At 37.6% G+C, this 25,115-nt stretch overlaps 1 long non-coding RNA gene across 3 annotated transcripts in view; it reads left to right on the top strand.

The window, feature by feature from the left end:
- Positions 1 to 22,008, top strand: part of LOC113463754 (uncharacterized) — a 42,457-nt gene extending 20,449 nt beyond the window's left edge. The window contains exons 2-7 of one of the 3 annotated variants that reach the window (XR_016397823.1): positions 14,146 to 14,285; positions 14,396 to 14,758; positions 15,370 to 15,463; positions 17,390 to 17,432; positions 17,526 to 17,626; positions 21,686 to 22,008. This is a non-coding gene — a long non-coding RNA (uncharacterized LOC113463754). Of the gene's footprint in view, positions 1 to 14,145; positions 14,759 to 15,369; positions 15,464 to 17,389; positions 17,433 to 17,525; positions 17,627 to 21,685 lie in introns of all 3 variants that reach the window. The other 2 variants (XR_016397822.1, XR_005507204.2) reach the window with 2 other exon arrangements.
- Positions 22,009 to 25,115: the final 3,107 nt, after the last annotated feature.

Here is a 25,115-nt window from a genome sequence, read left to right as displayed (position 1 = left end):
CTTGAACTAAAGAGATAGTTTCATTAACCAAGATGGTTCAAGGACAAGCATGTGAGGCACTAGGAAGATTTATCAAGGTTAAATCAGTTTCTTATTTTCTAAATCAATTTAGTTTAGATTTTATTTGCTTAAGATAATTATCAACAAGACATGCTAGCTAAGTTTTAATCAACTTATCTTAAACAGTTGTTTCTATCAAAATTCAGATTATGATTTATTTGTTATCAATAAAATACAATTCATGAAATCTTTCACAAGGTCACATAATGAGCATACAATCTGGTCTACTAGCTGTATGATAAAATAATTGTTCTATCATGCTTCAATACAGCTTTAAAACAATAGATCTACTTTGCTCATCCTTTTCAAATTCTACAAGATGGGATCATAGACATACCTTCTTCATGCCAATCTTCTATGAGAGTTTTCTTGTGGACTAACTTTGGTCAATGAAGATCCCCTTTCTTGTTTGGCTTAATTTGGAGTTCGAGAGAAAATGTTAATTCATTCATCATACATATTTCAAACTCACCTTGCATGAGCTTAGTAAAATCTTCATATAAATCATTAGTAGAACCAAGAATGATGTCATCAATGTATACTTTGAGCAAGTAAGATATCACAAATTCTTCTTTTTGATGCAAAGATTTATCACTATTACTTTCTATCAAAAGGTTGCTTAAGCTTTTATATCATGCTTTTGATGCTTGTTTCAAATCATATATTGCTTTATCATATTTGTAATGAGTGTTTTCAAATATGGTGGTTATTTAACATATATCTTCTTTAATAAAGTAAGCACATAGGAGTCCATTCTACACACTCATTTGATAGAATATAAAACTCATAAAGCAAGTAAATGATAATGGTGATCTTTACTTCTAATCATACAAGAATCTCATCAAGATCTATTTCATCTTTTCTTGATTTAGTCTTTTAGTAGTCATCAATTTTTCTTCATTAAGTGCATTTCTGAAAAACTCAATTTGGTTCTAATTATTAACATGTTTTCAGATTGTTATATGTAAAAGATTAACCATATACATATATAATTTGATTTTAGTATCTTGATAATAAATCATTAGTCTCATAAAGAATAAAATGACTTGATATTTCTGCAACTAAAATCTTTTCATTGAATATTCTATATGCATTGCTTGATGAATGATATCCAAGGATAGACATATCTCTATCAGATTTGGCATTATTTTCATAAGAACATATCAAGCATAACATGTACGACTGAAAAATATGAAAGATATGCAATAGTTTATTTTCTATTTTTCAGAAGATCAAAAGGAGTTTTCATCAAAAATAGATATAATAGAAATCATATGTATGACAAGCAGTGATGATAGCTTTTAACAAAAATCATTTAAGTAGACTATCATACACCATTGTCTTTTTCATTTCTTCAAGAGTTCCATTAACACTATTTTACTTATGGTGTCCTTAGTGCTGAAATAATTGGATTTAATATTATTTTCTGTATAAACTTTATCAGGATTTTGGTTTTCAACACTGTGCCTTGAACTCTTTATCTTCACAGTTTGGAAACCTTTTTCATTTGAAATACTTTTACAAGATTTAGCCAATACAGAAAATACTTTAATTTTATTTGCCAAGAACAAATCCAATATAAGCTTTTGAAAACTTAGTGATGGAAATAACATCTTTAGATTTAGAAATTGATTCTTGTTTGTTTTCTTAGTTAGCATGCATAGCAAATTTTGACCTTTCAGAAGATAATCTAAGTAAGTCAATGACAAGGTCTTTTGAGATTAAGTACATACTAGCATGAGTTGATTTTATATGCCAAGGATGGTTTCTTTAATCTTGGTATTCATAGTGCATATATTCAAAATCACACCAAGTACACATTATCATATCTATGATCAATAATCAATAATACCATGGATAAAAACTCTCAATCAAGCATATAGAGAATTCATAGAGTTATTCTTAATAAATTGATTAATCATTTAGCAACTTATCCAATAGTGAGTAAAGTATACTATAAAATGAAATGATTTGATTATATTTCCAAAAGTATTTTCTATATCACAAAATTGATCAATACTTGCAATTCATATCAAATACTAAAGCAAAAATAATGATGAGATGCAAGGATTATTGATTTCATTATTATTATTTTTGTTAATTACTTTTCATAAGTATATTTTAAGTTTCTTTTGTTCCATGGGTATCTTGGCACACCTATGTCTACATCCTCATATTTTCATTTTGGGTACCCAAGCTTGCTTGGGTCCTTGAGAGCTAGGACATATGGTTCCTTTTGGAACCCAAATCTGTTTAATAGTAATAACTTTACCATTTGATTTAATTGTGTTAGAACGATGGAAAAAGTTGTTATGCCCATTCTTTTCATGTTTGAAATAAGTTATCTTATTTAATGGTTTGCTTGATGAATTGATAACCTTTTTCTCTAGAGATTTATTGTTAAGTAAAGGAGTCAAGCCAAGTTTTGATTTATCATAAGCAACATATTGGCTTTCAAACATCATTTTTAATCGTTCTGAACTTACGTTGAATTTGTTAATAAAAGATTTTAATTGATTAATTTCTTTACTTAAGTTTTGATTTTCTTTAATTAAACTCTGATTTTTTTGAATCAATTGTTCTAAATTTAATCTTAAGCTTTTATTTTCAGAATTTAGTTTATCTTGTATCTCATCACTAGAATTTCTTTCTTTTAAAATTTTTAGATTTAGTTTCTTAAGATTTTTATTCTTTATAGCTAATTTTCTACATTCACCATACAAATCATGAAAAGCATTTAATAATTCATCATAAGGGAATTCTTCTTGAGAATCATTTGATGTAAAAGTAGATTCAGATTTTACCTTATCTTCTTGTGCCATAAAGCACAAGTTAGTTACCTTTTGTAGTTTTTTGGAGCTGAACTGCCTCGGAGTCGACTCGGATCGTTTTGGAGTCGACTCGGCTGACTTGGGAGTCGACTCTAGAGCGCTTGGAGTCGACTCGGCTCTCAGAGTCCCCGAAGTTGGTTCTTTGCCTTTTAGTCTTGCTTTCTTCTGAGAGTCGACTCGGACGTAACTAGGAGTCGACTCGCCAAACTTCGGAGTCGACTCGTAACCTTCTGGAGTCGACTCGGTTGCAAGGTCTGAAATACATCGTTCTGTCTTTCTTCTGTTACCCTTAGGAGTCGACTCGAAAACGTCGGGAGTCGACTCGGCAACCATCGGAGTCGATTCGAACCTTTCTGGAGTCGACTCGCTGACAGGGTCTGAAAATCTGAGTCTCTGCCTTTCAGACTGTTTTCCTCTAGGAGTCGACTCGGACAAACTGGGAGTCGACTCGGCTGATAAGGGAGATTTTGCAGTTTCACTGTTAGTATGTAATTGAAGCACATGTGAGCTAATCTGAGATTTATCATAAATATTTTTTAAAGTATCCCAGATTTCTTTAGCAGATAAGCATGCAGAAATCTTATTAAATATAGTTTCATGGATAGCACAATATAGTATGTTCATAGCATTGTCATTCAATTGTGCTAAGTCTTTTTCATTAACAGTTTGAGAGAGTGTGTGAAGGTCATTTATTATGATATTCCATAAATAATAGTTTTGTGATTGAATAAAAATGCGCATGCGTGCTTTCCAATATGTGTAGTCTATGCCATTAAATAGTGGAGGTCTATCAATTAATTATCCCTCTTCTAGAAAACTATCTATTTGAGTTGTCATGATCTTTGGCTCTGGATCGTGAGATCAACAATTAACTTTAGAGCACCTGCTCTGATACCACTTGTTGCCCAAGGTGACAACCCAAGAGGGGGGGTGAATTGGGTTTTCTAAAAATTATGTTCCCTAATTTTTACTTTGAATAGAATGCAGCGGAATAATAGGATGTTATTTACTTAAGCTCTAGGCAATTACAAGTAAAGCAGTGGAAGATTAAGCTAGAGCAATTATACTATGGCTTTAGGGTGCAATTGATCTAAAATTAACTTATAGTTGTATGATCAATCTTAATCTATGTGTATGGTAAGAATGGAGTGGAAGCTAAGCAAATCACTTATAACTCTATAGAAAACAAAGCTAGAGATATTACACAATCAAGCATGAATGGAAGGCATGAAATACAAGAGATAAGGCATCACAAACACAAAGATGTATAGTGGTTCGGTGCACCCCAGCACCTACATCCACTCCCCAAGACCTCTTGGGAATTTCACTATAATCCTTTAGATTACAGTCGGTTGTTTTACAAGCTCACAACCCAACTTGTTGTTTTGCGAGATCACAACGAACTCGGTCGGTTTTCACAGGCTCACCGACTAGAACCAACCGATTGTTTTCACGGGCTCACAATCCAACCCAGTTGGTTTTTCCAAAGGCTCACCAACCACAACCTTACAATGATTGTTTTCCGGGTTCACAATCAACCCAGTTGGTTTTCCCCAAAGGCTCACCAACCACAACCTTACAACGTTGGTTTTTCCCTTTGGCTCACCAACAAACCTTAACCCCTTGATTCAATCCCTTGATTGAATCAAGTTACAAGATATTAGAACAAGAGTTTAAATCAAATACAAGCTTCTCAAATAAGCAAATATAGCAAATGTAAATAAGTAAAGAAAAGAGAAGAAGCCCTCAAACTAATTTGTAGATGGAGGAACTCGGCTTCTTCTTCACTTGCCCCTCTTCTGATTTTGCACGAAGTAGAGGATCTCCGAGGCAGCACACGGATGGAGAGGAAGCTTTGGGATTCACTTGGATGCTCTTCTTCTCTCTATTTTACTTTGAATGGCCCTTTTGTGCTTATGGAAGATTTTCCTTGTAATCTCTTTGAAATCTCTTTCCTAAATGTTTTCTCCCACTTCCATACCCTCTTCCCTAGCTCTCCTCTTGATTTTATAGCTTTAGAGGGAGTGGAAACAAAAATCTAGCCGTTAGAGACAAAAATAGAGCCGTTGGAATCAAGAAAAAACTAGCCATTATGCCTCCCAGCGTGCTGGAGTCGACTCGGCAGAAGTAGGAGTCGACTCGGCTGAAACAGGAGTCGACCTGTGAATAGTAGTCTGCCGGCACTGTAGCTGGGAGTCGACTCCGTACTGTAGCGCTGAAGTTGGAGTCGACTCGAGATCACTGTAGCGCTGAAAATCAACTCTTTGTCTTTTTGTTTGTTCTCAGTTGGAGTCGACTCGTAGAGTATCGGAGTCGACTCGAGCACTGTTTCTTGAAACTCTAGAGTGCCAGAGTCGACTCTAAACTTCCCGGAGTCGACTCGAGGACTATTTTTTTGAATCTTTCTTTGAATTTGCTCCTCCAACTCAAATCCTTTGAACTTGAAACTTGGGCCATTAAATTGTAGCTTTCTTCTAACCTTTCTTGAGAGCTTTTGAGGCCTTCTTGTATTTTTCAACTTGCTATGTTCCTTGCAAAATAAATTATCTTTTCTTCTTGCAACACAAACATTAGTAATTATACTTCAAGGTTTTGTGATCATCAAAATCAATCTTTAACTCAATCTTTGGGTCATCACTTGCCATTGCAGCTTATCATGATTATGAGATATGACAGATGGATGTAAAAACTGCATTCCTTAATGGATATCTTGAGGAAGATATCTATATGGAACAGCCTCAGTGTTTTACTTCCAGTGATGGTGATTACAAGGTTTGCAAGCTGCAAAGATCCATTTATGGACTAAAGCAAGCATTTCGGAGTTGGAACACTCGTTTCGCTGATGTGATCAAATTGTTTGATTTCATCAAGAACGAAGAGGAACCATGTGTGTACAAAAAGGTCAGTGGGAGGGATATAGTATTCCTCGTATTGTATGTGGATGATATACTCCTGATTGGGAATGATATTTCCATGCTCACATCGGTCAAATTATGGTTGTCTAAGAAGTTCTCCATGAAAGACCTAGGTGAAGCATCTTATATTTTGGGGATTAAGGTCTATAGAGATAGATCTAAGAGGATGCTTGGCCTATCACAGAAAATGTACATAGAGGAACTGTTGAAGAGGTTCAGCATGGATAAGAGGGGATTGTTACCCCTAAGACATGGGATAAATCTCTCCAAAAAGATGTGCCCCAAAACATCTGAAGAGATTCAGCGCATGAGTAGGATCCCTTATGCATCGGCAATAGAGAGCCTCATGTATGCCACGCTATGTACTCGACCTGATATAGCACATGCTATGAGTGTCACGAGCAGATATCAGTCAAATCCAGGCGAGGAGCACTGGATAGCTGTGAAAAATATTCTTAAGTACTTGAGAAAGACTAAGGATATGTTTTTGGTCTTTGGGGGAGGCACAGAATTAAAGGTAGAAAGATATACTGATTCAAACTTTATGACTGACCCTGATGATAGAAAGTCTATATCAGGATATGTATTCTTATGCAATGGAGGATCGGTAAATTGGAAGAGTTTCAAGCAACCGATTATTGCAGATTCTACCATGGAAGCAGAGTACATTGCTGCATCAGATACTGCGAAGGAAGCATTCTGGTACAAGAAGTTTGTTGAAGAGCTAGGAGTCATATCATCAGATGCCATAATCCTTTTCTGCGACAACAACGGCGCCATAGCACTGGCTAAGGAGCCGAGGTCTCACCAGAAGTCCAAGCACATGAGCGGTGTTTTCATCTCATTTGAGACTACCTCGAAAAGAAGTATGTAGAGGTGCAGAGAGTAGACTCCACTGATAATGTAGCGGACCCATTCACTAAGCAGCTGAGTCAGAAGAAATTAGAAGTCCATCTTGAGAAAATGAAACTTAAATACATGTCTGATTGGCTTTAGTGCAAGTGGAAGATTGTTAGAAGTATGCCCTAAAAGCCAACGTGGCTGACGCATATTTGTAATCCGGAGCATAAATTTGTAATTTGACACTTATTAATAAATAAAATTGGGTAATTTATTTTTCATTCATGTATGTGTCCATGAATCGTCCAAAAAATTAATAGATGATGACACATATTCTCAAGAAGTTGAGAATTTGAGGCATGTGTCATTAAGGATTAATTTCTAAATGCTCCTGATCGATGGATCCATTACGAGGGACGGTGATCGATTCGCTGAGATTAGTGCACAGATCACTTAGTTAGATGGACGAGTCTCGAATCTACGGTGTAGAGACACTGGAGTGATTATGCGAGTACTTGTTAGAGAACAAGGTACTGTGCGTAACCAAAGATAGTAGTCACATGGATGTTTATCCACTCATCAGTAACTACTTATGCTGCAGTTGTATGACTGATCCTTTGACCTGCAATGCCTCAGCTATTCACTGTGAAGTTGCTGTAGTTTGACGAGCATGTGAACTTGGGCCCTAGCCATTCGGATTCTTGTAGTGCAGATTGGCTACAGTAGGTTCATTTTTGGAATAGGGTTGCATCTAGATGGGATTTATCGACCTTGATAGATTAGGAGTGATCCTATGTGATTTATGAGACTGAGTTCGATAAATTCCTGGCCATGTATTTTGGAAAAAGAGTTTTTCATATCTCGAACTGGAAGTCGTATAAATTTGACATATGACGGACGATTGGGTTTGACGAGATATCCATAACCTCCGTTACGTCGGGATCCATGATAGAGGGACTGTATCATACGCTAACTGCACCTAAAGGTTCAGACATTTTATTCTGCTAGGTTGCCACCACATACTGCTAGGTGTCACTAGTGGATTGTGAGACTCGAAGGCATTCACTTGGTAATCAGTGAACCCTGAGAGTAGAACTGAAATCGTTTCAGTCCACTAAAAGGAGTTTCAGTGATATTGAGATGGAGATCTCAATATGTCTCACTACCAGTCAGAATAGAACCTACGGAGTCACACACATAGAGGATTTAATTAGTCAGACTACCATAATTGTGATTTGGAATCACAATAGAAATCAATCATCAATATGATTGGTGATTGAATTAACCCACTAAGTGTTAGTGAGTTAATGGAAGAAGAATTAAGTGGAATTGATTGCAATTGGATTTCAATTGGGCTGATTTAATGATCCAAATCAAATTGGGTTCGACCCAAATTGATTTGGATTCATAATTGGGTCAATTTGATTAAACCAGGGTTTGTGCGGATTTTAAAGACCACATGTCGTCGTAGGATGAATATGACTTAAGTCATGTTCACACTATGCGGATTTTAAAGTCCATATGGCGTCGTAGGATGCATGCTCCCAAATCAATTAATTCTCCTAATGAGCTAATGTGATTAGAAAATTAATCAATTAATTAAATGGACACATGTCATGTATCTATGAGCACAAGGATTGGACACTTGGCATTAATCTAAGGGTGGGTTATAGTTCCATACTCCTAATAAGATTAGGAGAAGCCCTAAACCCAATCTATAAAAGGGTAGCAAGGGAGACATTATGAAAAAATTCTCTCCTTTTCCTCTCCACGCCTTTCTTTCTCTTTTCTTCTCCCTTCCCATGGCAGCAAGTGGCTTCCCCTCTTCTTCCCACGACAGCAAGGGAGATCAAGTTTATCTTCTTCCAAGTGTTGGAAAGAAAGAAAGAACCTACTAAAAGATCAATTTGCCCAAGGAAAGGAGTTCTTTCCTTCACGCCGAAGCCCCTTCTTCCTCCTCCACGGCAGCAAAGGGGTCCTCTGCATCCTCGTCTTCCACGACATCAAGGCAAGGAAGATCCATGCACAAAGGTTCCACCTTCCTCTTCCTCCGTTGCGAGTAAGGTTGAAGAAGAAAGGGTTCTTCTTCAAGGAGGTCAGTTGCAGATTTTTCTTCCAATATTATGATAGTCATGAGAGGTTTTTGTAAGGAGCTAGCACTCCGGTAAGACCTTATCTCAGATGATTAGATCCTCGTGTGGATACCTGTAGAGGTCGGACACGTGTGCGGCTTAACCAGGAACATGCAAAGATCATCAGGCTACGGTGTTCTATACCTGCAGAATTTTTGAAGATGAGATTTTCAAATCTACAACTTCTGATTTTTATTTCAGTTTTATAAATCTTAATCAATCCTTCTCATATCCTAATCTTCCCTCCCTAATGAGTTCAAAGATCTTCTGAATTTGGATCTAGAAAATTTTTTGAATTCTACGATCCGAGGCGCGTTCATAAGATGAACGACGTTCCGTTCGAATTCCGCTGCGAACGTCGCATCGAACGGGGCGTATCTCAGCAGTTATACGAGAAAGCCTTTGGATCTAATGCATATGTTCAATATTATGCCAGTACCAGTGAGCTTGCCCAATAAGCTTCATTTTGGCAAATCACACTTTTCTATCGTCAGTCATCTCATTTCACTCAAAGTAATTGTCCATGGTGGCTCTCCAATCGAGATACACGCCTGGCTCGAGTTGACCAGCAAAGGTAGGGGCCTCTACTCTTACGGTACGCAGCAGCCTCTCATTTAGATCGTGTTGTTAATCGAGAGGTGTTGGTTCTTAGAGGGATGGGGAAGGACTATAGGTGGTGCGGCCAAACCGATTTTAGGTTGGGCTGCAATGGGGGTGGTGGTTTAGAGGTCTTAGAATTTCGCATGAGCTCACGGATCTCTTGTTTGAATTCCTCGTTTCTAGCCTGCATGGCATTGAACTGTTCCATGAGAGATCTCAAAACGTCGGAATTCATGGTAGCTACAGGGGTTTTAGGTTGATTGAAATAGTATTCCCTATCACTACGGGCTAGCATGCAATGACGACACTAGGTGATGATGTGAAATGCAGTGTCACTAATTAAATCTTAATAAATATGATGTAGGACCAAATTTGTTGCAGGACAACCTACTAATGCAATCTATTATGATTTCAAAGATCAGCAAGTTTTCACAAGAATAACTTAAAGTTTAACTGTTGTTGATTTTTACTTCGGTTATTCAGATTTTAGGATTAAGATTATTCAATTTAAGAAATTAGATTGCAATCAAGTAGTACAGTTGTTCTGATCCTAAAGTAATCTGATTGAATAATGTTGAGAAACGTTTTGTTACTAGGGTGTGCTAATTTAATATTGAGATTTAATGGATAATAGAACGGGTTCGGAAGTGAAAGGTTTAATGTTCAGAATTTTGATAGCAATATAAGTTTTCAAAATGTGGATATCATGCAAGAGAACTAGAATATAATTAAATGAACAAGTCCAAAAAAAGTGGAAACCTATCACTTGTCGTGAAGTAGACGACCAGAATGTGTGCTCGTAGGCTGGAGGCGGGCTTGAGTGCAGCCTCAATAACTTGGTGGACGACATGCCTGCTGATTGGGCTTGGGCCTGTAGAGGGATCAAGCCTGGGACAAGATTGGATCCCATAAGCGGCCTCAGGTCTGAGACAGCAGGGGCTCGTGACAGAAAATGAAAGGGGGCGGGGAAAAGAAGGTGATGGTGTGAAGTGTGAGAGGGGTTTTGGGAGGGGCAGCCGACGGTGAGGGAGATGAAGGGTGGGGTATGCGGTGGCCGGCGACGTCAGTCGGTGGGCGTCGACGGAAGGAGGCGAGCGGCGGTGCTTAGGCGGGGCGAGGACGGCGGGTGTGCCTTGGGTGAGATGCAGCCGGAGGAAGGTGGTGGGCGTCGGCGAAGGCGAAGCGGCGCGGAGGCGGTATGACGTGGCAGCGAGGCGGAGGTGGCGGTGTTGCGGCGATGGTGGTGCATTGAGGTGGGGCAGCATTGTGTGCGAGCGGAGGCGAAAACTGCAAGGCGGCGAGGGGGGTGCAGCACGAGAGGTGGGGTGGCGACGGATCTCGACGGTGGCGGGGAGGCAAGGCTGGAGGGGCGACGGCTGCGGCGACTAGGGTGGAGCGGCACTTCACGGGCGGCGGCGACGGCGGGCGAACAGAGGTAGAAGACGAACAGAGGTAAGGGTTTCTTTTTCCTCTTTTTTTTTACCCTTTATGGGTTTGAGTTATCGAGTTCGAGTTTTCGGGCGCAACCGCTCCGATACCCGTACATCCCGCACGTGCAACTCACGTGCACTGCTCCTTTTTTTTTGTTAGACCCTGGTTACCGGATCGTGGGTTAACGGGTGGGCTCTTACCCATTAATTTGCCTTTCTTCAACCTCCTGATGGATTCGGGAGGGTGCTCCAACCCCTACGGCGGCGACTGCGGGCGGAGCTCCGAGGCTGTGGTGGACGGCGATCACGGCCCCGACAGACGGCGGCTTCCGGCGGTGCGTCACAGGGCACAGTGGCCGGCGGGATCTTCTGCGGCTACGGGGCGTGGCTCCGTAGCCTGCGATGAGGGGCGGCGGCTGGTCACAGCGGCGGCCGAAGATGGCTTCCGAGGGTGAAGGGTGGAAGTGGTGGCTGCGAACGTGGTGGAGGCAAGCGGGATGAGGACGGCAATTGGTGGGATGATCTGCGGAAGGGGCTTTTCCCTTTTTTTTTTTGTGAAGCCGAGGGGCTGTTTCTCTTTTTTTCTGGTGGGAGAACCGAGAGAGAGAGGGAGGTTCAGATGCGGACGGGTGGCGATCCGGGCCTTCACAGACTTAGCGGTGGTGTCGGGGAGGCGGAAGCGGTGGGGGTAGCTTTGCAGCGGGGCCGAAGGTGGGGGCGGTGGTGGATTCAAGCGGCAGCAGTAGCAGATGTGGAAAAAAAATGGGGATGGTCCGTCCAAAAACAGGATCTCGGGGCTTTGGCAACAGAGGCAAAGCCGAGGCTCTGATATTAAGCTGATGGCGGACAACAGCAGGAGAAGAGGAGAGGGAGGAAGAAGAAGGGAGGGAGAAGGAAGAAGAGGTTATAGAGATGCAGGAAGAAAAGAAGAGGAGGAAGAAGAAGAAAAACAGGAAGGAGACTAGGGTTTTTCCATTCAATCATCCATTGCCTCATACATGAGAGGGGTGGTCTTTACATAGACCTTACATCTGGACCAAATCAAGTAATCAATTGATCAAATCAATCAATTGACACTAACTAAATTTGGACTTTTACATCAATTAATCCCTTACCAACATTGGTCCACTAAATTGACCCAATTACATAAACCCAATTGACTAGTCTAATAACAAAACAACTGACCAAATTGACTTGACTAAGACAAAAGCAAATGATGCAATAAAAGAAAATGACTCGGACTCAAATGGACCCAATTCGGGTCTGACTCAATCCGGGGGCTCAGGATCATCTGAATGAAGGGTTCTGATGTCCCCATCACCCCCCAATGGCCGTACAATAACTGAGCTCGCCCCGCCAGTGGCCGATAATGACTTTACCGTAGCATCAGAGAGTGTAAATCACGACATGCGTGGATACGATTTTACGTGGTATTTTCATAACAATACTTGTTGATACAAACACCGATTTACCAGCCCAGTATGAATATTTTATTATGAAAAGTTGTTATTTGATGCATATGTTGGCTTCTCAAACCCAATTACATAAAATGTTTAGTATTGTAATTGATCTGGTAAGATTATGTAGGATTACTTACTGAGTTGTGTAGCTCATACCAGTTATTTATGTTGGCTTTTCCCCCACATTGCAACTTGTATCTAGCATAAAGAGAAGCAATTCAGATCAGAATTTCCTTGTTTTACCATAGTTTTGAAATTTTGTTGTGGTCTAAATTAGCTAACTAATTCAGCTCTATCTACTTTTGGCCTTTTACCCAAAGGAAAAAAACAAGGTGAATTGCAACTCAGCAAATGATATCATTTATTTATGATATCCAAATGAGTAATGTGGACAGACTGAGAGGTAGCTTTCTAACTGAGGCACCTGAGTTTGAACTCTAAGAACACTTTTTATATACTTAGCTTATTTCAAACTTCAAACAACTTAACTGAGACATTAATAACTAGTATACTTTGACCCATAAGCTCCTGGCTTAGTAATTTTTCTGTTGCCAATCCACATCTTACAGAACAAACTGGTTAGTAAAAAAGGTTTCCTATGAGCATAATTAGTGGTTTTCTACCAAGTTCTTATCCAAAGAAAACGAAAGAAAAAGAAAAGAAAAGAAAAGTTTGCTAAAAAGGCATTCTGTTTTGAGCATTGTGATTCTCTCTTGGTTAATGCTGGTGATGATGATCCTCCCTTGATATATTGGCTTCGGTAACCGAATATTGGTTGCAACATGCCCCATCGCCTGACATATGAGTTCATATTAAATACTCAATGATGTAATTATACAACCAATTTTGCCTTCACCTTAATGCTTGTATGTCACAGGGAGAGTTGCTTGCCATGTCCTATGGTTAGTCTCATGTCTCTTAGCATCTATATCAGATCTTACAGTTGAACTTAGTTATATGGAAGGATAAATGACTAAGGCATTATCGAGACAATCATATGCATGATCCATAATTTTTTTTTCATTTTCATATAATTGAAATCAGTGATTGCTTAAGAATATACTGGAAAAGTATTGATGTAATCATGTAACTGTATTGAGAATGAGGGAGAAGATATAAGATGACTTGGGTGGGAGTTGAAGCTTCATTTGATTGGAAATCAGGATAGGGGCAGAAAGAATAAGGATATGAAATATTGACATGAAGGACAGCATGAGCCTAAGCTTTAGAAATTGACCCCTAAAGATAAGTTGAAGCTTGCTAATATGGCTGCACTCATATTCATTTTTTCCCTCAAATATTTTTTGGTGAACTTTTTTGATTTTTTTTAATTGAATAGAATCTTCTATATTGTCTCTAACATAGAATAATTTCCAGTTGTGTTCTGATTCTCTCACTCTCTCACACTTGCTCACTTCCTTTTTTTAAGAATCCAATACAGAACGCCTAAAACATTTCTTTTACCATTGTGGAAATTGAAACTTGTAACTTACAAGTATCTTGTAATTTTTTTAAGTTCAGATTATGTGCTCTGGCTATCTCTTTCTTATTGATTTTTTTTTTTTTTTTGCCTTTTGATCCCACTTACAACAAATTCAAATCCAATTATGAGGGCCTAAAAGTACTTGAATCTACTAGCATTAGGTGATATGTTCGTGTGATAGAATTTCACCTTTGTCTTTTCTTTAAAAAGACCCAGAATTCTTTATTTTTTCTATTTTTTGATATATATCTAATATCACTTGATTTGCATTCTGAACGTTAACTTCTGAGTTATATGACAAACCATTTACTACATTTTCAATCTGCAGATAGGTCTTAATGATACAATTTTTGTATTTTGTAATACTTTTGTTCTGTTTATTCTGATGGCTTAGCCTTGATGTTGATGACAACGACCAAACCTGAGCTGTACTGACAAGTGCAGCCGTTGTTCACCTCAAGCAACCGGACTTGTCCAAGTAAGCTCGAGACCATTCTCCTGCAGGTCAAGTCATTTTGCGGTCAGGCGCTGCAGGTAGTTTATGTGCAACAAAGTCATTATTTGGTCAGCATTGAAGTATATCGCATTTCTTCCTCGAAATCAAAGCCTATAATGGCTTACCTATACTATTCTGCTATTCCAAGGATCAGCGGCAATAGGTCAAGTAAGCAACTTGAAAAGCCAAAACGGTCTATGCACAAAACAAGCCTAACTCTGCGATTTGACTACCCGACCACTTCCAAAAACAGGTAGGAATTCTTAAAAAAGAGATATGTGGCCATCTAATCTAAACCATTGGTATGAAAATACAGAATCCAATCTCTGACTCCTAGATAAAGAGGAAGGAGTCGTATTGAGAAGTTGTTCAGTCGACCATCCCACTCATTTGATAGGCAGCCATGGGCCGGCATATGGGATCGAGAAGTACAGGCATCTGGGTCCGAGGTGGGAGATGCAGCTGGCGATGGACTTTCCAATCTCAGATGCTTCAGGCAGTTCCTTAAAGTGTATATGCCTATTCATATGCTTAGGCTAATTCTAGAGATCTTTTTTTTAAGAGCTGTACCAACAAATGCTTGCCAAGGCGCTAGCCCATTCCTTTGAGGCCAAATTGTTGTTGCTAGATGTTTCTGACTTCTGACTCAATATCAATAGATACAACCACAGTCCTCTTTGATTCTACATATTTATGATTTTAACATTATCATTGGGCATTTGGTTACATATTCAGAGCAAATATGGCAGTTCCAACAAAGATTCCATAAGAATTCTAAATTTCAACAACTTATAGTCAAGTAGATCTATGTTTTGATCTGGAAGAAAATTTAGGAACTTAAACATTTTTGTCACTCTACAATTGTTTGTTTTTCTTCCGCCCTCTCCCTCTTTAGAAGACAAAAGACATGAAGAGATGTGCTATTATTATTCTTATATTGTTTCTTCTTGTAGATAGTGCATATATATTTCCCTAGCCATCTGTACATTTCTAGAACTATAATGACTTATTTACTCTGCTTTAGGATCATTCATTTTACATTTTCTAGAATCAAGCTTTTCTGGAGAGTTCATTTAATCACATTATGATATATCCTCACTTGGTGCATTTATTTTGATGCAGTTATTTTAAAGATCTATATCTGAGGCAACTTTGGAGAGAATGTATAGTTTACTTGGATTTCTTTTGATCCTTCCGCAGGAGGAGGAACCTAAAGGTATTGATGTAGGAATGTATACTACAAACTCCAAGGACCCTATGTACATGAGTTGGTGTTGTTTTCATATGGCTAAGAGAATGTTTTTTATTTCTCTTCTTGCTCTTTCATGATATGATACATCTTCGTCAGGCTGATAATTTTCCTATAATTCAATTTGCTGATGATTCAAGAAAACCTTGAGTACTAGCCATATGTGTCTACACTAAAATTTTGACCAAAGAATTTGAGGAGGAAAACAATAGTGCCCACTCCCCTCCCCCCTTTACAATTACTGATCTGACTATAGAGTTTCTGACATCAGATGGCTTTATTTATTTTTTATTCAAGAAATATTGGAGATAATAGTTTACTCTATTTCTGGAGGGCCATTGAGTTTAACAGACTGCAGACCAATAGATATGACCAATGGCTCTGTAGAAATCTAGTGAAGGTTTTTGCCAAAAAAAATGAGAAAAATAACGAAGAATTTTCTTTTAATTTGCAAAGTGTCTTTGCACGGTTTGTTGGTAATAGCTGCTCATGAAGCATGTCAAGCGCATAATCTCAGATTTATCTGAAAACTATCTGTAAAAACATTAATAGGGTGTCTTAAAGTGTTTAGATGACTGACTAGTTAACATGGAATGAAATTTGTGCTAAGTGGAAGAAGTTCATTAATGATTTTTCTTGTCATTTTAATTCTTTATTCTATAAATGGTTTATATTTTATTTCATTTAAGAACGTTAAAGTTGATAATTAGGTGGGTGTGAATCAGCATTTTGGTGGTTCGCACTTTCAATGTGCTGGTAGACAGAAATAATGTTGTAAAGGATTTGGTGATGGATAGGGTGAATTGGCAGCTTGCTTATTAGAAAGCTTATGGGATCCATGAAGGTGTTTTTTGATAAGAGTATAAGCGAAATTGTAGGATTTATGTACAGGGTAAGTGAAAGAAGAAAGGGAAGAGAGAACGTGAATAACAGCATGTTACACTGAATACTCAAATCATGTGTCATACCTTACAAACTTAAGCCAGAGAAATTGATTAAAATAACTCCTATCCTATCCCACATGTCATAGTACTCTATAAGCAAGTGCACTAATGTCTATTATGCTATATTTTCTAATTGATGCCCCCCCTTATGAATAAATCTTTATTGCCAACTCTTTCTTCAATGAAATAACAATGATTTTTAATGTGTTGGTCATTTCCAGCTGAACCAATTTATAAGCTACACCGATGGCAGCCTCATTACAACTTTCTTGGTCCCCATGCTTGATACCTAGCCTACAAAGGAAAATCTTTAGCTATAGCAACTAGCATGCTCTATCAAAAAAAAAAGAAACAAATGTTATTGTGCAAATAAATATAGGGGTTGGATAAACAGCTCTGTATCAGTTTTGCCTATGAAATAATTGTTTCTTAGAGCCTTTTTTTCCTTTTGCATTTCATTACTCAATTTTATTATTACTAATATTATTATTATTGTTATTGTTATTGTTGTTTTGGTCTAATGTGAGGATTTAGATCTTGTATGACTTCTGCACATTTTATCTAAAGAAAAGAAAATCTGGAGTATCTAAGATTAAGGTATTTGATGGATTTATCTGTATTTTTACATCTCAGTCATCTTTCGCCCATCAGTTTTTACATTTCACAAATGCCTCCCAAATGGATCCAATCTCTAAAATTAAGCATTTGCCTAGAGCACAAGTGATATTCAGGTTTTTTGTCTTTTTGTCTCTTATCACGCTAGTTGTAGTTGAACTAATTATCTTTACTTCACTGTCATCATTTTAGTTTCTCTATATCATGAAGAATTTAGTGTAATTGTTTTCGCCATATTGTATTCACTTCTCATTTTTCATCTTGTCAAATTATGACTTTTCCCTCCATGTTTTGCTTTCTTTTTATTAATTCTAACTTCTAAGAGTCATTGCAGGATCATTGCATAGGCAAAGCAGCTGTGTAGGCTTAAGGCCAAGGTATAAAGTTTAAGACTTGCTAAGTTGTTGGTGACATCCTACAAGGGCAACTTTCTTACTGTTTTTATTTCTTTGTGCCCTCTGTATTTTCAGGAGATCAGATAGCAATAGCAGCATGTCCAAGCTTTATAAAAATGCATCCATCTCAGCTGATATGAATGGCCTCACATCACAATATGCTCCTGTAAATCCAGGTTATTGCACTTTGTATTTGTAGGATAATGAAAGCAAAGCTAATTTACATACTTGATATGGTTATTAATTTTCATTTTCCAATCGTATTAAAAAAACTTTCAAATTGTCGACATTGTTTTCAAATCTTTTTGGATGCACTAAGGTGAATTTTGGATCTATTTTTGCATTGCTCGTTGCATAATGATCAGGGCTAATTTTTGCTAGCACCTCACCAGCATAGGATAGCTGTAACCGTCTACATATAAAGACAGACATGATTAACTATTTTATTTCTCACTGATTATTTATCAATTTACTTCATCAGATGCCCTACTTTTCTTTGGTAGCTCTATATTTGGAGAAATAAACATTTCTTACAAAAGAACAAAGCTTTCCTTTATAAAGAAACGATATCCTCCAACCTGTGATCTTTGCAACTCTATATTCTTCACTGTCTGTAATGCACCTTCAACAAAGTCTAAGAAAAGATAAATTACTCGGCCTATTTCACAGTTAAGGATGTCCATATTTTTCGGAGAAGTGACGGCTTCAATCCAAAGAGGACCTGTCAATTTGCAGCTTTTGACAAGCCTTCTCAGCTTGGCTGCTTGTTATTTCCTCAGTTCTTTCATTGATAACATCTTCTTTACAAACAACTTTTTCATCATTTTATGAACTCTTCCTTTAAGATATTAGAATTTTTCTGTGTGGTTTCCAAAGAGTTGGATTGATCTGCATGTGACTCTTTTAGTTTACAAGGCAAATTCGAGAAAATGGATTTTTAGAATTGGTTTTCTTGTTTTTGATACTCCCCTGCTTTGTAATATCATAGTTTCTTCTGTCACCAGGGTTTGCATGGCGCCTTCCTCCTTTCTTCAGGCCTCAAAGTGCCGCATAAAAGCCATGTTATAACGTACACATGGTTTTACTTTGACTTTTATCAGTGCACCTCCCTAATTTCCATCCAGATCAACAGTCTTTCAGCCTTGGACATGAAAGGATATGCTTTCCACCTTGCCTTCATGAATGACTTCTTGACCATACCATCAATACCATCACAGAGCAGTATGCCAATCTTGAAAGGAACATGAGACTACTCTGTGATGGGGATGAGTGTGTCGTTGGCCCATGCAATAATGTCGGAGTATAAAGTGTTGTGTGAGTTACAAAACTTACTCCCACAGCATCTTGAAAGAAACATGACGCTGCTTTGTGATGGGGATGATTGTGTCATTGTCCCACGCAATAAAGTAGGAGCATAAACTTAAGTTGACTTACCTGCCGCAACTAATTAAGAAAGGTATTCTTCAATAACTGTAGGCATCCGTCAGCTTCTTTCCCTCATCCATGTTGCCAATTAACTTGTGCAAGTAATTTAAGGATATTATCATGCTGCCTGTCCATAGACTTGCTGTATAAACTGGTGATGTGCTTGGGATACTGTAAACCCAACTCAACCTTCTTATATCAAATTGACGTAGGATAGGATAGAGAAAAAAGATCTTTTTGGTTTGATGGATAATTAGATATGGCAATAAGAATCGATGTCATGTAAGGGATGCTGAAATTCATAATTTGATTTGCTTTCATGTTTTAGTTGATGCATCGGGATGGTTTTCTAATAGACATTTTAGTGTAGATATGTTGGAGTTCTGCTGGGGTTTATGGATCGGCAGTTTGAATGAAGTGTTTATGAGGATCATTGACAGGTCATACGAACTTAGTTTAAAATTGAATTATGGAGGTGGACATAGGGCAAGATAAATAGAAGAGTACGTCATGATGATGTTAGGAGTTGGGTGTTCCACTCTGATGATGATTTTTTTGATGGTTTAAAATTAAGGAAACTGGGAATTTTGAAGTATCAAATTTATGAGAAGATGATAACTTTGCCGGATGATGACCAACAAGCACGGGGGGGAATTCTCATCTGGAATTAAAAAAATTCATCACTTTCATGAATGAAGTCATCATCATGGAAGAAAGAAGCAAAAAATATCTCGAGTTTTATTTCAAATTAAGTTTATGGTACATCGGGGAGACAACTGTTTTATAGATCTGTACGGGGTTCTTTGTGATCTCGGACAGAGGAAAGGAAGGGAAAAATTCTCTCAAGGAGACCAGTAACAGGTCCTATTAAAACTCAAAAGGGAGTTTGACCAGTTAGCCCCTTGAATGACTAATTAACACAAGAAATAAAGGCTTGGACAGCTGAATACAAAAGAAATTCACTAAGCAATATTTAAGAATTGTCCTCATAATCATATTTGCTTAAATATAAACCAAACTATGTAATCTTAGACATGTGAAGCTACTCAAACAATATAAGATAACCCAATATAGGCCAATAGGATGCCCCAATGGATCAGGTGCAATACTGTTTTCCAAGCCTTTGACTTAATTGAGTTGTGGCAGTTATTGTTGGGAAGATGCTAGATATGATGACGCTCTGAAAGGCAAACATGATTAAGAGGGGTAATCTTCTTCTCATATTCATCATCTTCGGCTTTGGTATTGGCCTAGCTTACAATTTTGTTTTAACGAGGAGATGCATACATAACATGTTAATGTCATCAAATTATTCAACAAGTAGTATTTAAACGAAGATTAATTGATGCAGTGGAGATGGTTTTCATGACCGTAAATGTCAAACTACCTGCATAATCTTTTGTCTTAACTGTTTTATTGGCCATTTATTTGGAATATGTGATAATTAGAGAATGGTATTTTTCGATCAGTTTCTCATGGCTTATCTAATTTCTCAGTTTCTCTCAACACACTAGAAGTTGGCCTTTTGATGAAAAGATTCTTCTACAACCACTTTACAAGTATTTGTTTTACCCTATCCTATTATTTTCTATTGTCTTATCCAAGGTCTGCGGAATCGTCCCGAACCATCCAGTTCGGGGCGTCCCGGGCCGTACCGGCGACAGACTGGGATGGTTCCGGCATTGAAACCAAGATGCCGTCACCGGAGGGGGAGAAGGAGAAGAAAAAAGGGAAAGAGAGAGAGAGCGGGAAGGGAGAGAGAGGAAAAGAAAGGAAGAGAGGTGGAAGCCGGGTAGCCTCCGCACGGAGGAGGCGAAGGCTAGGGAGACGCGGAGGCGGGGTCTTTTTATTTTTGCATTTTTTAAGTTGAAGTCCGCAAACCCATTGCCGACTTCACTTAATTTTTTTAATTTTAAAAAAATAATGTAGAGATTATCAAAAGAAATGTGAAAAGCTTTATAAACTTTAAAACCGGAAAAGTAGAAAGTAATGTTAGATATTATTAAGTTTGATTTAGTAATTAGTAATTCTGCTATGAACTGATGCTTGCCATGCCCATCTGCTTAGCAACTACGGGTTTCGAGTTCGAGAAGTGGGTGGTCCATTCCCAAGTATTCCAACTTACATAATTAGTGTGGAGTGGGTTTCACTTTCTCTCAAAAACAACAGAAAAATAATTAGCGATTCTGACTTTATTAATTTGTTAGTTTGTGTGGTTTTGCAACCACTACGTGCTTTCTTTTTTTTTTTTTTAAAAAAAAAAAAAAAAAAAAAAACTGTTCTTTCTTGATCATAATGATTTTCTGCAGTATCCCCCCCCCCACTTCCAGCCCTCTTTGCTTCTGCTGTAGCCATCTTCTGTTATCCCTTCTTCAGCCTGGATGTTAGAATAAATGAAAAATTCACATCGTCCTTCGGAAAGCCATTCAAGTATTATAAATGCTTTAAGACTTAAACTTGCATCTAAGTTTCTTCTATAAAGCAGTGAAATGGCCCAAATGGCTTTGTTTGCTGATTTAGAGTTGCCAGTGCCAATTTGTGACTCAAATGTGTACATTGCCATTATAGCAGAAATATCTAGAATTACAGGGCAATAATCTTAGTACCCAATTATGCAAACCAGTTGATTACTCTTAAAATTGTGCTTGTTTGCAGCATGTGGGTTTCCTCATATACCTTGAAACATATTTTTATCAGAATGGTTTTAATAATTTACTTGTTTGCTTGTGATCTATATAACTGTACCATCTTCAAATTTTAAGTGTGTGAGAGCTTTTCCATTTTTTTTTATTATATTTTTTCATTGTCAGCCTACAATGCAACAAAGTGCTGATGATGGTGGTTGACTTAAAAGAGCAGGATTGATGCAGCCGAGATGGTGATGATGAAGTCGAGGATGAGGATAAGGATAGGTTATCTATGAAATGGAAGTTATGGATATTTCTCATTACCTGAGTATGTAGATTACTTGTATCATACATGTAGTATGCTTCTTATGTTAACTGTTGCTTTCTCTTAGCTTTTCTTCCATAGCTAAACCAACTGGCATATAATGTCGTGTTGGTTGAAGTTCAAATTCAAATTCACGTAATTTATATGGTTGGGGAATGAGAAGATTCCTTTGCTTTGTTAATCATCATGTTACAGCAAATATATTGGAGCACTGAACAGGCATGCCAAACTCTTATTAAAAACATAAAATCAATTGACAAATGATTCGATAACATAAGTACTATGGGCAGTTCGTTGCTTCATTTATCTAATCTGCTGGAAAAACCTATACAAACCCACCAAATCTCATTGGACAAAACAAAATTCAGCAACTTAACATTAAACATAGGATAATGGATATTTGGAGAAAAATCAAGGTGTTTCTCTAGCACATACTATAGGAAAAAAAAAGAAAGGAAGAAAGAAAAAAGAATCAAATTCTTGTATACATGCCATCAAAATTTAAACGCCCACTCCCTATTTTTCTTTTTTTTAAATAGAAAAAAGGGTAAAACTCTTCCCCCTGGAAGTTGCATATTTTAGATCAATTTTGTTTCCTTTGAAAAGGATACCTCTTCTGATTTTTCAGCTAGTGAAACACCACCAAAGTCATTCATTAAAGAACAGAAACATCGGGAGCGGCCAAAATATACATAGAAATGAAGGATTTTTAGACTGAAGACAGACAACATGATTAGAATTAAGCAAGAAACCAATCAGAAAGGAATCTTCAATGAACAGGGTAAGAGGGTTGTTACCTCAAACAGATAGAATTACGTGATAGTAAAACATAATTACGTGACAGTTAAATTACCTCATGCAAGGATGATGATGGTTAAAAATAGAAAAACAAAATTACGCAATAGTAAAATTTGTGATGATGCTTCGTATAAGGACAATGAAAGAAAAGTGGGTGTTGGACGGTAGGGACAACAACAGAGAGTAGCAGTAGGGGTAAGAGGGTGTAAGACCATTGGAGGAAGGAGAGCATGGGAGAAAGCCTGAATATAATGGAATTAAAAAATGTCATATGGAAAAAAATTTTTAACTCATAACAATGATCATAGTGGGGAAGATTTTAAGACCTTTGAAGTAAAGGAATTCAATAATCTGGACAAAAAAAAAGCTCAAGGGCGAAGATATAAACTCTCACCAAGCACAAATTCCATCCATCCCAATTTGGAATCCAAGTAATATGCTGTCATACATGGGTCTGCCCTTGATTGCGGCCATCACACATCTCCGCGGACCAGCCGTGCTCTGTGATTTCTTGCTGCACGACTAAATTCTCAGTTTTATAGAACAAAAATTCCCATGTAGATTAAAACTTAGCTGGCCAATGTGACAGCACGTTCCTTTTGGGCTTAGCTATTTCATGTGGATGTAATGTGGAAGAGCAATTTAAGGTCCACTGGGCCTGGAAGTTTGTTCTTGGAAATGGCTTGGGACATGTCCTGTATCCATTCGTCTCTCTTTGAACCCAAACTCTAAATAATTACAGGTTTTAGTGTTATCTTTGCTATTATAATGCAAATTATAAGATGCAGAACTCATGCATCTCCAACCATAGTTTTTTACAGAATGACCTGTTCTCATTATTATTAAGTCGGCAAGTGTCAAATATTAGAATTTATGATGCAATAGGAAAGGGTTTAGCTAGCTGTGGACCTGAATTTTGTATTACTTTGGCTTAGTCCATTTGGTCAAACTTAACAAAAAATTAAATATATTTTTTTTCAACCAATTATCTGACATTTACAATGGGCAAATAGCCCCAAAACATAATATGGGTAATGCATGGATGACCCGTTCATGAAACCCAAGCCATTCAATAATATTTTAATAATATTTCTATGCTCACTAATGTCTTCGTAATATTATTTTTGACTAAACTTTTAAATCTCGGCAGGATGAAGAGCATTCCGGCTGCCCCATTCTTTTCCTATGAAAAACCTTGATTGTGATAGGGTTGGGGCTTTGAAACCCATCCATACTAGAAGAGAAGAAGTGGTAAGAAAGGAAAGAAAACTTGATTGTGAGTTGGGGTTGAAAAAAAACTTGATTGTGAGTTGGGGCTCCGAAATCTATGTATGCAGGAAGAGAAGTAGATGCAAGAAAGAAAGTAATAAAAGATGAAGAAAAGAAAAATATGAAAAGAAAGAAGAACAAGAAAAAAAAAAGAAAAGAAAGGAAGATAGAAAGGAAGGGAGAAAGGAAAGAAAAGAAGAAGAGAGAGATGGAGAATATTTGTCGGGATACATGAGCGAAACTGCCACCGAGATGGGGTGTGTTTTATGGAGAAACTGGGACATCCCCATCCCACAAAATTTAAAACTTTACTTGAATCCTCCTGATACTATGATGATGTACTAAATTCTCCATTACTGACTTCCGCACAATGGATGTTTTTTAATACAAATGCCCAAAAAGATTTTAAACCTTCTACAGCTTGGTCAAATGAGCATAATTGTACTCCAATGCATGCCAAATTTGATTTAGAAGTGATAAAAAGGCTGACAATGACAGAGCACAATAAAAGTCAATAAAGGACAAATTAGGTAACAAATATCATAATTAGTTCCAGATTTATTCCTTAAGCTAGCTGTAGTTTTCAACGCATTATATAAAATGATTTCTTATTCAAGAACCAGCCAAAAGTTGGGAGACTGTTCACGAATGGCCATAGCATGAGAGAAAGTGTCGGCAAAGATCCCCACCATGTCTAATTAAATATAAGTAATATTTAGCCATTGTTGGCTATCAAATTGAAGTATAAAAAATATTTTGTCAGTGTTGGTTATCAAACTCCAGAGACCTTAATTAGAAGCCCATTACCAATTGTTGGTTGGAGCTATTTAAATCAAGTTTTCAGCAATTAATCTGTGTACATGATAGATCTAATTTTAAGCTAGCAAGCATATGGCAACCAGGTGCACTGTCCAAGCTAGGGACAAACTTTGCAACTCTCTTTTGGTGGTCTCTTGGTGACTGGCTAGCAAACTAGAAACTCACTCCCAAGATCATGTATGGCTCTCTCTAACTGGGCTAAGTGTTTATTAAAAACTATGTGTGTGTTGTACCCAATATATATATATATATATATATATATATATATATATATATATATATGTGCAATATGTAATGCTTCCTTTCATCTCACTATCATAGGTTTTCCTTGAACTTCCCTTTTTCTCTCCCCACTTGTTCTTAGCTTTTCAAAAGAGTAACGCTGTGGGGCGTCTTTTGGTG

Source organism: Phoenix dactylifera, chromosome 1 (genome assembly GCF_051530095.1).
Source record: "Phoenix dactylifera cultivar Ajwa chromosome 1, Ajwa_hap1_PhDact_Kaust_v1.1, whole genome shotgun sequence".
Lineage (NCBI taxonomy): Eukaryota > Viridiplantae > Streptophyta > Magnoliopsida > Arecales > Arecaceae > Phoenix > Phoenix dactylifera.
This window is presented reverse-complemented; position numbering and strand designations above follow the sequence as displayed.